This window comes from Rhincodon typus, chromosome 12 (genome assembly GCF_021869965.1).
Source record: "Rhincodon typus isolate 14 chromosome 12, sRhiTyp1.1, whole genome shotgun sequence".
NCBI lineage: Eukaryota > Metazoa > Chordata > Chondrichthyes > Orectolobiformes > Rhincodontidae > Rhincodon > Rhincodon typus.
This window is the reverse complement of record NC_063343.1, coordinates 2,444,529-2,457,006: the sequence shown is the minus strand read 5'-3', so window position 1 is coordinate 2,457,006 and position 12,478 is coordinate 2,444,529. Positions and strand designations below refer to the sequence as shown.

Here is a 12,478-nt window from a genome sequence, read left to right as displayed (position 1 = left end):
GCCACAGGATCATCTTAAGGCAATCCATGGCAATGTATTGCAGTTGATTTCCTTAACTTGAACAGCAACAGTACTGTTTTACAAATCTTTCAAAACATTTAGAAGTTAAGCATTCCGTGGAAGTCACTGTTTTATTCATCAAATCTACTAAACATCCTGCTGAAAATATAGGTCACTTGGAAACACAATCAAAACTGATTTCTGCTGAGATAAGTAACTGTAGCAACATATTACCTTTTTAAAGTCAAGTTTCAACTGATTATTCACCTTATTTCAGAGTTAAAAATATTTTTGAATATGCACAGATACAGTATAGTGACTTTTAAGAAAACTGTTAACTCATTTCAGCCTACAAGCTGCGTCACTCAACAGCTGGAGTGTGCCTACTACATCTGACAGTCCATTTATTTACAGTCTGGTCTTCAAAATAAAAATCATGCCCTCTAAGATCTTAAAAAATGTTCTAATTCTCCATTGGAACTTTTAAAATAATATATTAGAATTGCAACAGGAGTAACATTACTACCAATGCCACTTAATGAAGGAAAAAGTAATTTCTTTGAAAGGTTTAGCTCCTTTCTTAATTTAAAAAGTATCTTCTACTTGTTAAAATTAATTGTTTATTTTTCATCCAATGTGAATAATCACCATTTTCCATCTCTACCAAGATCGCAAAGTACTTCAGCTGCAAGCACCCCAGAAATATCCTCATTTCTGGTATCATAGCCTAGAAGCAATCATTCCCGATTATGCTTCAATACAGAGTTTGCAATTTTTTCCTGTAGGTGGGAAGGCTTCAACTGGAATAGTCACTGAATGGCATACCAACCTGCAAGGTTCCAGGTTTAACATATTTCCTTATAAATGCATTAAATGTCTGGGCCTGCACTGTCAATCAGCCAATAAAGTACATGATAAGCCATTTCTTACTGCCTCACCATAAGTATGAGGCAAGGTTTTTTTTCAGATGAGGTACTAGAGATAGTCAGCACACTATGCATTACACAGAACCTTTAGGAGATTTACAGGAGCAAAGATCTTAACAGCAACAACTCAAAACACAGGTCAATGGTGTGACTTAATACATGAACAGATATAAAAATAACAGCCCCTGTCATACGTCTTTGTTAAATCAAGATATTTCAAGAGGAATTCCCTCATTCCTTCCCTCAACAATGAGAGGGAGAATAGTTTGTGCAAAACGTATAGCATTCTTCAAATTTATTCTTTAAAATAAGTTATTTCTCAAAAATATGCTACAACAAATGCCTCTCTTGCTAACATACAAGAAAACCTAAAAATACAGCCGATACACTAAAACCCTTAGTCAGGGAAGGCAATGATAAAACGATAACATCACTGGAATAGTAATCCAAAACCGCAGGCTAGTGACTGGGACATTGGTTCAAATCCCATCATGACAGATAGTGAAATTTGAATTGAATAAAATCTAGCATTAAAGTGGCAACCATGTAACTACTGCCTATTGTCATAAAAACCCATCTGGTTCACAAATCACCTATAGAGGATCGAGTCTGCCATCATTACCTGATCTGACCTGCATATGACTAGGGACACGGCAATGCAGTTGAATATCAGCTGCCCTCTGACTGCCCACTCAGTTGTATTGCTACAAACACAAAATAAAAGGACAGACCACCTGGCATTGACCTAGGCACCAGAAACACTGACAAAAAGCCAATGTGTACACTTCACAGTACTCTTTAGCAACACCTGGTGCCTTGTGCCAAAATTAGAGCCCTCCCACCAACTAGGCAAGCAAAGATGCACGGTCAGACTCAGAATACCTTACTGATAATGTAGCAACCAGCACCATGAAAGGGTATGTCTTATCCTACCAGAAGTGGTGGCAGCACAGTGGCATTCAATCAGAGTTGCACTGGGAGCACTGAACATCGACTCAAGACCCCATTAGGTCTCATGGGATCAGATCAAACATGGATAAGGGAACCCCTTACTGACTACTACCTACCTCGGCTGATGAAACGGCACTCCTCCATGTTGAGTACCACCTCGTGGAAGCACTGAGGATGCAAAAGTACATAATGTACTCTGGATGGAGGATGCCAATACCCATCACCAAAAGATGCTTGGTGGCATCACTACTAATTGAACTTGCTGAGACCTAAAGGGTACAGCTACTAACTTACACCTGCGGCAGGTGGTAAAGGAACCAAGAGGGAAAAATCTATTCGAGCCCATCTTCGGTGATCAACCTGTCATAGATATGTCTACCCATAACAGTACATATATGAGTGAAGACTGACAAGTCCTGTCAGTGAGGAAGTTCCCATCTTTACATTCACAAGGCCCTCCTCTAATGCTGTGCCACATGGAACAAACTTCAATAAGATACATCAACTTAAAACTAAACATGCGTGAGATGCTGTGGGCCCTCAAGAGCAACAGCAGAATCGTATTCACTCACAACCAACTGATCAAATTGAAGGTCTGCAGTCCTGCCACATGAAGTCTCAATCGCTGATGGACAATTAAACAGCTAACAGAAGGAGGAGACTTTACAAATATCAACACCCTCACTAGCTAAAGTATTTGCACCGGTTCTTCAAAAGTGCTGAGCGATTAATTCATTTTGGCCCACTTTTGTCAAATTTAACCTAGTTTCCAAACAACCTATTCAGACATTTTATTACACACCCCTGGAGCAGGTAGGTCTTGAACCAGGGCCTCCCAGTTCAACAGTAGAGACACTACCACCTTGCCACAAGAGGGGCCCCTCTTATGGTCCCCTCTTATGATTATAGAATCAAAGATGATAGATTGCAACGTGATATCAAGAATCAGCTGAAACATTGAATAATGCAAAGGCAATGAGCCCTGACCACACTGAGCAGCAGCATAGAAGACTTGTGCTAAAGAACTAACTGTGCCTGTAGTTAAGTACAGCTAAAAGACCAGCAATTCCCTGATAACGTGGAAAATTACCCACAAATATATGTATAAAATGCAGAACAAACCACCCGGCCAATAACTGCCCTATGAGTCTATTCTCAATCAAACTAATGGACAGGGTCATTGATAGTGCTATCAAGCAATATTTGCACAGAAAGAAGCTGCTCACTGACGCTCAATTTGATTTCTCTCTGGCCAGTCAGCTCCTGACTTCAGCCTTGAAACAATGACAAAAGAATTGAACCCCAAAGTGAGTTGCAACTGACTGCTCTTGACCCCATTTGACTTATAACAGCATCGTGGGGCATTAGCCAAAATGAAGTCATTAGGAATTAAAGGGAAACTCTCAGCTGTTGGAATTATACCAGCACAAAAGGAAAATAGTTGTGGTTTTTGGAGATCAATTACCTTGACCCCTAGACAGCACTGCTGGAGATACTCAGTGTAGTGTCCTTTGCCCAACCACTTTTTGATGCTTCAGGGGAGGCAATGGCCTAGAGTTATTATCGCTGGACTGTTAATGCAGAGACCCAGATAACGTTCTGGGGACCTGGGTTCGAATCTCGGCACACCCTGTCTGGCCTACAAGTGACTCCAGACCTGCAGCAATATAGTTGACTCTTGATGGGCACTAAATGCTGCCTAGCCAACAACACCCTCATCCCACGAATGAATAAAGGAAAAAAAAATCTGAAAGGATTTCACAGATCCATTATGACATAAGACACTGAGCCTAAACAAGGATTTTAAGACAATGTCCAAAAGCTTGGGCAGAGACAGAGAAAATTATTAGAAAGTGTCTTAAAGCAAGAAAGAAAGGTAGAAAGATGTTGTGAGGGAATTTCAGAGCTTAAGACGTAGACAATAGAAGTTATGGCCAGGGACAATGTAATAGGGGTGGAGAGATCAAAATTAGACGATTCCAGACAACTTCAAAAGTCATGGGGCTGCAGGGGATTATAAAGGAAGAGGGAGGTGAGGAATTGGAGGAATTTTAAAATCATGATCTAAACACCAGCACAGGGCAGTTTTGTGCTGCCATCTATGCTCCCCAGGCACTAGTGTAAGACAATTCAAATTCAATTTATAAACAATTTTACCACCAAAACATTTAATTTGAGTGGATTGGGCTTGATTTGAATTTCACAAAATTACTGGAGATGAATGGAATTTATCCCAGAGGCAACAGAACAATATCCAACTTAGTCAACTACAAAGTTAAAATTGTATTATTTTCTCCTGATCAAAGCTGGGTTTGACATTCTTGAATTGTGTTTTGCCTGTGCTGCTGGGAAGATTTTAAACTGACATTGCACAGGCTTGGAAACTAAGACAGAATATTGGAGAATACTATGGTACACAAAATGCCTACAGAACAGAAAGTAATAGAATAGAGAGTAGTAAGTCACTAAGTGAATTCGGAATTACGAAGAAAGCAATGAAGTCTAAATTAGGTTATTCTGCATGTTCGTGAAAGTACAGGGAACAATAAATAACACTGAGGAGTTACAGGTGCAGAGTGCCAATTCAAATACAAAAATTGGAGGAGGCACCAACATTGCAGTGCTCAAGAAAGAAGATGCCTCAGACTTCAAGAACAGAATCAACTTGGCCAGGGATAGGGAACAGAGAGGGTGCAATCGCATTGCCCAGTGTAGGCCATAGGCTACCAACTAGTGGGAAGGACAAAGAGGAACAAATCTGCAAGGGATTAAGGAAAATGCCAACATTATTGAGTAGATTAAAAAAAAAATCAGGTGGTATATTTCAATGGAGCAAGGACAAAGCTGTGCAGAATGGTCTAGAATGTAAGGTTGACAAGAAAAGTTAAGTTAGCAATGGGCTGCCTTCAAAGAGAAGATGGTTCAGGTACAATCAAGATATACTCCCCTCAAATGAGAAAGGTTGGGCCTAGAAATCCAAAGCGCCCAGGATAACAAAGACAGAAAATAAGAATGCAGAAAAAGTGTGCTTACAACAGGTGTCAGGTAGAAGATAAAACTGAGAACCAATAGAAACACAGAAGGCTCAGATAGGAAGAGGTGAAAAAGGTCTAAACAAAAAACAATGAACCGCAGATGCTGGAAATCTAGACCAAAAACAGAAATTTCTGGTGAAACTCAGCAGGCCTGGCAGCATCTGTGGCGAATAGCCAGAGTCAATATTTCAGGTCCAGCGACTGATCTTCACACCCTTTCACAGACCAATCAAGGAGGATCACTGGACCCAAAACGTTGACTCTGCTTTCTCCCCACAGATGCTGCCACACCTGCTAAGGGATGGGCAAGAAATGCTGGCCAGCCAGCGATGCCCACATCCCACAAATGAATAAAAAAAGTTTCTCCAGCAATCTGTTCTTGTTCCAGGTGAAAAATAGATGCAAAGAGGAATTGAAAAAACATATCAGCCAAAATAAACGGGAATCCCAAAGTCTTCTCTATGACAAATAAATAGTAAACAAGTGATAAAAGGAGCAGTCAGGGTAATTAGGAACCTAAAAAGGACATTTACAAGTGGAGGCAAGAGGCATGGCTAAGGTATTAAGTGAATACTTTGTATCTGTCTATCTTTATTAAGGAAGGAGATGCTGCCCAGATCAGGGTATCAGGAGAGGAACTAGTCATTAAACGGGTTCAAAAGATGAAACGTTGAATAGACTGTTGGTACTTCATGTTGACAAGATACTAGGACCAAAGGTATTAAGGGAAGTGAAAGCAGAAGTTGCTGGGGTATTAGCCATAATATTTCAGTCTTCCCAAGTTTCAAGGGAGGTGCCAGAGACCAGAGAATTGCAAATGTCAGACCTCTGTTCAAATAAGATTCAAAGGAGAAGCCCAGTCATTAGACAAACTCAGTTTAACCTCAGTGGTAGAGAGGAACACAGAAAGTACAGGGACAAAGTGGAAAAGGAAATGAAAACAGCAAAGAACGAGTGAGGCACGGTGGTTCAGTGGTTAGCCCTGCTGCCTCACAGCACCAGGGTTCGATTCCAGGCTCTGACAACTTTCTGTGTGGAGTTTGCATATTCTCCCCGTGTCTGCGTGGGTTTCCTCCCACAGTCCAAAGATGTGCAGGTTAGGTGGACTGGCCATGCTAAATTGCCCATAATGCCTAGAGTGGGAAATGCAGGGATAGGGTAGGGGGGTGGGTCTGGGTGGAATTCTCTTTGCAGAGTCAGTATGGAGTCGATGCGCCCAATAGCCTGCTTCCACGCTGTAGGGATTCCATACATATACTCTATAGATAACAGAATTAGTTGTCACATAGAAAATATCAGATTGATTAGGATGAGCCAGCATGGATTTCTGAAGGGAAAATCATGTTTAGCACAGCCACAGGAATTATTTGAGGTAACAAAAAGGGTCAATGAGAATAAAGCTGATGACGTGGTCTAAGAATCATAAATTAGATAGAGACAACTGGGATCAAATGAATCTCTTGAAGAGTATAGAGTATAGGGAAATTCTTAAGATGGAAATCAGGAGGGCAAAAATGGAATATGAGACTGCCTTGGCAGTTAAGGTTGAGGATAATCCAAAGAGATTCTACAGGGACATTAGGAACAAGAGAGCAACTGAAGAGAGAATAGGGGACTTTAAAGATCAACAAGGTCATCTATGTGTTGAACTTCAGGTGATGGGAGAGATCCCAAATGCATATTTTGCATCCGTTTTGACTGTGTAGAAAGAAATAGAATCAAGCAAACTCGGGGAAATAAATACTGATGTTTTGAAAATAGGTCACATTACAGGAGAGGAAGTGCTGGAGGTGTCAGAAAACACAAAGATGGATAAATCTCCGAGGTCTGATCAAATTTATCCTGGGATGTTGTGGCAAGTTAGGGAAGAAATTGCAGGGACCCTAGCAGAAACATCTGTATCATCTATAACCACAGACGAGGTGCTGGAGGACTGGAGGGTGGCTAATGTTGTGCCTTTATTTAAATAATGCTGTAAAGGAGAAGCCTGGGAACTACAGACCTGCGAGCTTTACATCAGAAGTGGTTAGGTTATTGGAAGTGAGTCTGAAAGATAGGGTTTACATGAATTTGGAGATGCAAGGATTAATTAGGATAGTCAGCATGATTTTGTACAAGGGAAATTGTGTCTCACAACGTCAACTGAGTTTTTCAAGGAAGCAACCAAGAAGACGGATGACGGCAGAGCAGCAGACCTTGTTTATATGGACTTTAGTAAGGCTTTGATAAGTTCCGCATGGTAGACTAATTAGTAATGTTAGATCACATGGGATTCAGGGGGAGCTTGCCAATTGGATACAAGACTGGCTTGACAGTAGGAGACAGAGGATCATGGTGGAGGATTGGTTTTTGGATTGGAGGCCTGTGATGAGTGGTGTTCCACAGGGATTGGTACTGGGTCCACTTTTGTTTGTCATTTATATAAATAACTTGGATGAGAACATAGGAGGCATAGAATCCATACAGCATAGAAGCAGGCCACCTGGTTAGTAAGTTTGACACCCAAATTGGTGGTATAGTGGACAGTGAAGAAAATTATCTAAGATTACAAAGGGATCTTGATCAATAGGGTCAATGGGCTGATGGCAGATTGAGTTTAAATGGGCCCCCACTGTAGAAAGCATGCGAACAAGTTGGAGAGCGCGCAGAAGAGGTTTACGAAAATGGCTCCAGGGATGAGAAACTTCAGTTGTAAGAGATAGATTGCAAAGGATGGCACTGTTCTTCTTGGAGAAAAAGTGAAGGGGACATGTGATGGATGTTTCCAAAATCACGAAAGGACTAGAAGGTACAGATAGGGAGAAACTGTTCCCACTCATGACAGCATCAAGAATGAGAGGGCACAGAATTAAAAACTTTGTTTTTTATTTTGTTCACTCTCGCGATGTAAGAGTTGCTGGCTGGGTGAGGAATTTACACCCATCCCTAGCTGTCCTTGAGAAGGTGGTGAGCTGTCTTCTTGAAACGCTACACTCTATTAGGGAAAGAATTACAGGATTTTGATCCAACAACACTGAAGGAATGGCAATATATTTCTAAAGTCAGGATGGTGAGCAGCTTGGAGAGGAGCCTGCAGGCGGTAGTGTTCTCATGTATGCGCCGCCTTTATCCTCCAAGATGGAAGTAATCATGGGATTGGAAGATGCTAATGAGCCTTGATGAATTTCCACAATGTATCTTGTAGATGGCACACAATGTTGCTGCTACTGAGCGTCAGCAGTGGAGAGAGTGGATGCCTGTAGATGTGTGGTGCAATCTTTGCCCTGGATAGTGTCATGTTTCTTGGGTATTGCTGGAGCTGTACTCATCTAGCCAAGTGGGGAGTTTTCCATCACATTCCTAATATTTTCACACAAGCGATTCAGATCTGGAATGTACTACCTGGATGTGCAGTGGAAGCAGAAGCAATTGAGGCATCCAAGAGGCAATAGATTACTATCTGAATTAAAATATTATGCAAACATAAGCAGAAAGACAGCAAAAAACTCAGTTACATTGTGAAGAGCCAGTGCAGTGGTGATGGGACAAAATAATTCTTTGTGCCCTGTAACACTTGTGATTTTTTTGAGCACAGGAGGTTGAGGGGTGACCTTATAGAGGTTTATAAAATCATGCGGGGCATAGACAAGTTGAAAAACAAAGGTCTTTTCCCTAGGATAGGGGAAGTTTTTTTTAAGTGAGAGGAGAAAAATTTAAAAGGGAACCAAAGGGCAACTTTTTCACAGAGGGTGGTTCGTATGTGGAATAAACTGCCAGAGGAAGTGGTAGATGTAGATGCAGGGACAGTTACAACATTGCAAAGATTTTGGACAGGTGCATGAACAGGAAAGGTTTAGAGGGAAATGGGCTAAATACAGGCAAGTGGGACTAGTTTCTGATTTCTGAAGAAGGGTCCCGACCCAAATCGTCAGTTTTCCTGCTCCTCTGATGCTGCCTGGCCTGCTGTGTTCCTCCAGCTCCACAATGTGTTATCTGGAACTAGTTTAGTTTGGGAAACTTGGTCTGCATGGACGAGTTGGTCCAAAGGAACTGTTTCCACGCTGTATGAATCAATGATTCTGCAACCTTTTTGTAACAACAGTTCACAATTACCATTTTCAGTTAAGTTTCAACCAGAGATTTGAGGTAATTGGCCTAAGGAAAAATATTTTCACCCCGAGTGTGAGGAGTGTCTGGAATTAACCTCAGTTTGGAAGCTGAGGTGTAAACCATGTAAAAGGAACCTGGATCTGCATCATAGATCCAAGGCTACAAACCAGATGCTGGAAAGTACATAACAAACAGTAGGACTCTAGCAAGCACGGAGGATCGGGGGACCTTGGGTATGCGTGTACACCAGTCCCTTGAGGTATCAGGACAGGTGGTTAAAAAGGCATCTGGTATTGTTGCCTTTATCAGTCAAGACAGAGTGTTTAAGAGCATGGAAGTTATATTGGAAGCGTATAAAACATTGGTTAGGCCAGAGGCAGAGTATTGTGTACAATTCTGGAAAGCTGTGATCATACTGGAGGGTAGAGAGGAGATTTACCAGGGTGTTGCACGAGCTGGTGAGTTTCAGCTATGGAGAGAGATTCGACAGACTGAGGTTGTTTTCATTGAGCTGAGCAGATTGAGGAAGTACATGATTACGATGTATAAAAGTATGAGGGGTGCAGATAGGGTTGAAAGGAAGGAACTTTCCCCTTAATGGACCAGGGACATAGATTTAAGGTAATGGGCAAAAGATTTGGAGGAGATCTAAGGAAAAATGTTTACACCCAGAGGGTGTACAAGGCATACAAGGCTATGGACCAAGTGCCGAAAAATGCGACTGGAATAGTTAGGTGGTTGTTTTTGACCAGGTCTTTTTATGTGCTGTAGATTTGTATAACTCTATAAAGCTGGATTAGAATGTTTTTGTAAGTTTGTTCAGCCAGCACAGACATAATGAGCTTAATGGCCTCTTTCTGTGTTGTAATTTAAAGAATCAGACAGAATTTATGATCATTCAAAGAACTAGATCAGTTTGGTTCCATCTCAGCCATTCCCAGGGAGGCCTCTTGCTCTGTTACTCTTACGTTATATACCCAAATTCTAGTCTTTCCGGCAAGATGAAATGTCATCATTGCATCCAACCTATCAAGTCTCATCAGGATCTTATATCTTCTAAACTGCAAAGTTGCACAGGTTCACAGAAGCTGCTCCATTGAGGAAAGGCCACGTGATTCATAAACTACTGCCTTGTTGTTAACAATAGCTTAATTATTTAATAAATAATCTTAGTTTGTTGCACCAAAACTATTGTTTGCAACTTTGTTACAAACCAAAATAAAGGTTCAAATAATAAATCTTAAAAATTCCTAGTTAGCTTAGACACGTGTAGATTGTAAGTTGTTGTGATGATGGCACATATTTGCTTAGTTTGTTTAGTCAATTCTCCAACTAGAATATTACTCCAACAGCATGAATGCATGTGCAGTAAACCTGCATATGACATCACATCAAACGTTTTTCAGAAAGTCATACTTCACTCCATCTACTAGTTCCTCCTTATCCACTTTACTTGAAGATCCTAAGAGTGCCAATAAATTTGTCTCTCATTAAAATACAATTAAGCAGAATCAATTGGTATATTTTTACAAGTGTCCTACTCCTGCTTCCTTAAAAATGGATTCCAGCATTTTCCGAATGACAACTGTTAGAGGAACAGGTTTCTCATTTTCTGCTTTTGTGTCTCACTCCCTTAAAGGTGTTGTATTTGTGATTGTCTAGTGCACTGACATCCTTCCAAATTTTGGAAACTCTGAAAAATTACGAACAATGCACCCAAAATTTCTGCAGCCACTTACTTTAGGAAGAAATCAGGGCCCTGTAATCTTTTAGTCTCATTAGTTTGCCTAGTAATATTTTGCTCCCTCCTTTCTAACTGACATTTCTATTGTTGGGATGCTTTAATGTCTTCTACTTTAAAGACAGATACAAAGCACAACTGCCGCTGCTATTCTTTGTTTCCCATTATAAATTCCCTAATCTCATCCTCTAAGGGATCAATGTTTACTTAAGTTACTCTCCTTTTCACACTGTTGCTGTTTCTCAGCGGTATACTCAGTTGATTTTCTTCCCCTCATATTTTAGGAATTATCCTTTGCTGGGTTCTAAAACTTCCTGAATCTTGCTTTACCATTATTCTTTCTGGCACTATGACTCAACATGATGCCATCCTTAACTTCTTTTGTTATCCACAACTGCTCCATTGTTCTCAGGAGTCATTATTGAGACTACAAAACAGCTCCAATACTTGCTACCACTTATCCTCTTTCTTACCTATTAATATATTTTTCCAGTCCACTTTCGCTTTTATATCTCCAGAACTGCCTTTAAATTTAGTGCACTGGGTTCAGATCATTGCGTCTCTCACTTTGAAACTGACTGCAAAATTCTATGATGGAATGATCACTCCTTACAGTGAGATCATTAATTAATCCTCTCTCATTACATATTAACAGATCTAAAATCACCTGTTTACTAGTTAATTCTAAAGCAGTTAGTGTTTGTTTGGGACAGTTTCTTGTATGAGCTCACCTTCAAGACTAACTTCATCAATATGATTTACCCAATCTATAAGAAAAGTTAAAGTCGTTCACAATTAATTAATGAAGCATATTTCTTTCAGGTCCAAATTTTTTGATTTACAGCATTGGAAGCCCTATAGAGTGCTCCCACCAGAGAGTACTCTCCTTCACTATTTCTTATTTTCATCCAAAATAATTTGAATTTTGAGCTCTCAAAACAAGATCATTCCTCATTACTGTACCGTCCTGATGTTTCACTGAGTTATCATGTTTCCTCTTCCTCTAAATTGTTCTATCCTTCTAAAGGCCTTGGTCAGGATCTGTGTATGTCCACTTCAGGCTCCCTGACACTAATTGATAGAGGTTTCAAAAAAAAAATGCTGGAAATGTACAACATCTTAAACTTTACCTCTTTTCCCACTCTCTACTGAAGCTTTCGCTCTCAGCACTGCTAACATTTTATCATTTTTACTTCAGGACTCAATTATTTGCTTGGTTTGACGCAGAGAGCATAGAAGAATTTCATGTGGAGTGGAGGAACGAGGAAACAGAGCGTACTGAGATTACAAACATTATCTTTACAGGTGGACATAAAGATGACCACGAATGCTGGGAAATATATCACCTTGAATGCTCCAGGCGTCATTTAATGGCCTTCAGCAAAAAGAGGACAACTTCCCATTTCTACAAAAGCGGGGCAGAACGTTAGTTTTCCTTTCAGCGGGGGTCACAAATTCCCTAAGAGTAGTTTAAAAACTTGTGTGTTCCGTCGCATCTATATCACCATCCCCAAAAGCCTCTACGATTTGCTTCCTGCGATTAATCATGCTTTCCCACGAGAATGTGACCCTTCGAGATTTATGATTTGCCTCGTGCCGTGAAATTTACATTTATTTAAAACCCTGTGGAGGAGGGAGGGGGTTAAGCTTTGGAATTCCTGTGGTTTATTTACAGGCCCAGCGGGGGCTGTGGTTTATTTACAGCTCCCCGAAAACGTGTGGGGGCAGGGGGGGGG

General features: G+C 40.7%; 1 long non-coding RNA gene across 1 annotated transcript; it reads right to left on the bottom strand.

Annotated features, from left to right (window-relative positions):
* Nucleotides 1-7,760: 7,760 nt before the first annotated feature.
* Nucleotides 7,761-12,154, bottom strand: LOC125484586. Its single transcript, XR_007263415.1, has 2 exons — nt 12,089-12,154; nt 7,761-8,293 (listed from the first exon to the last, which is right to left on the bottom strand). It is a non-coding gene; the product is annotated as an uncharacterized LOC125484586 (long non-coding RNA).
* Nucleotides 12,155-12,478: the final 324 nt, after the last annotated feature.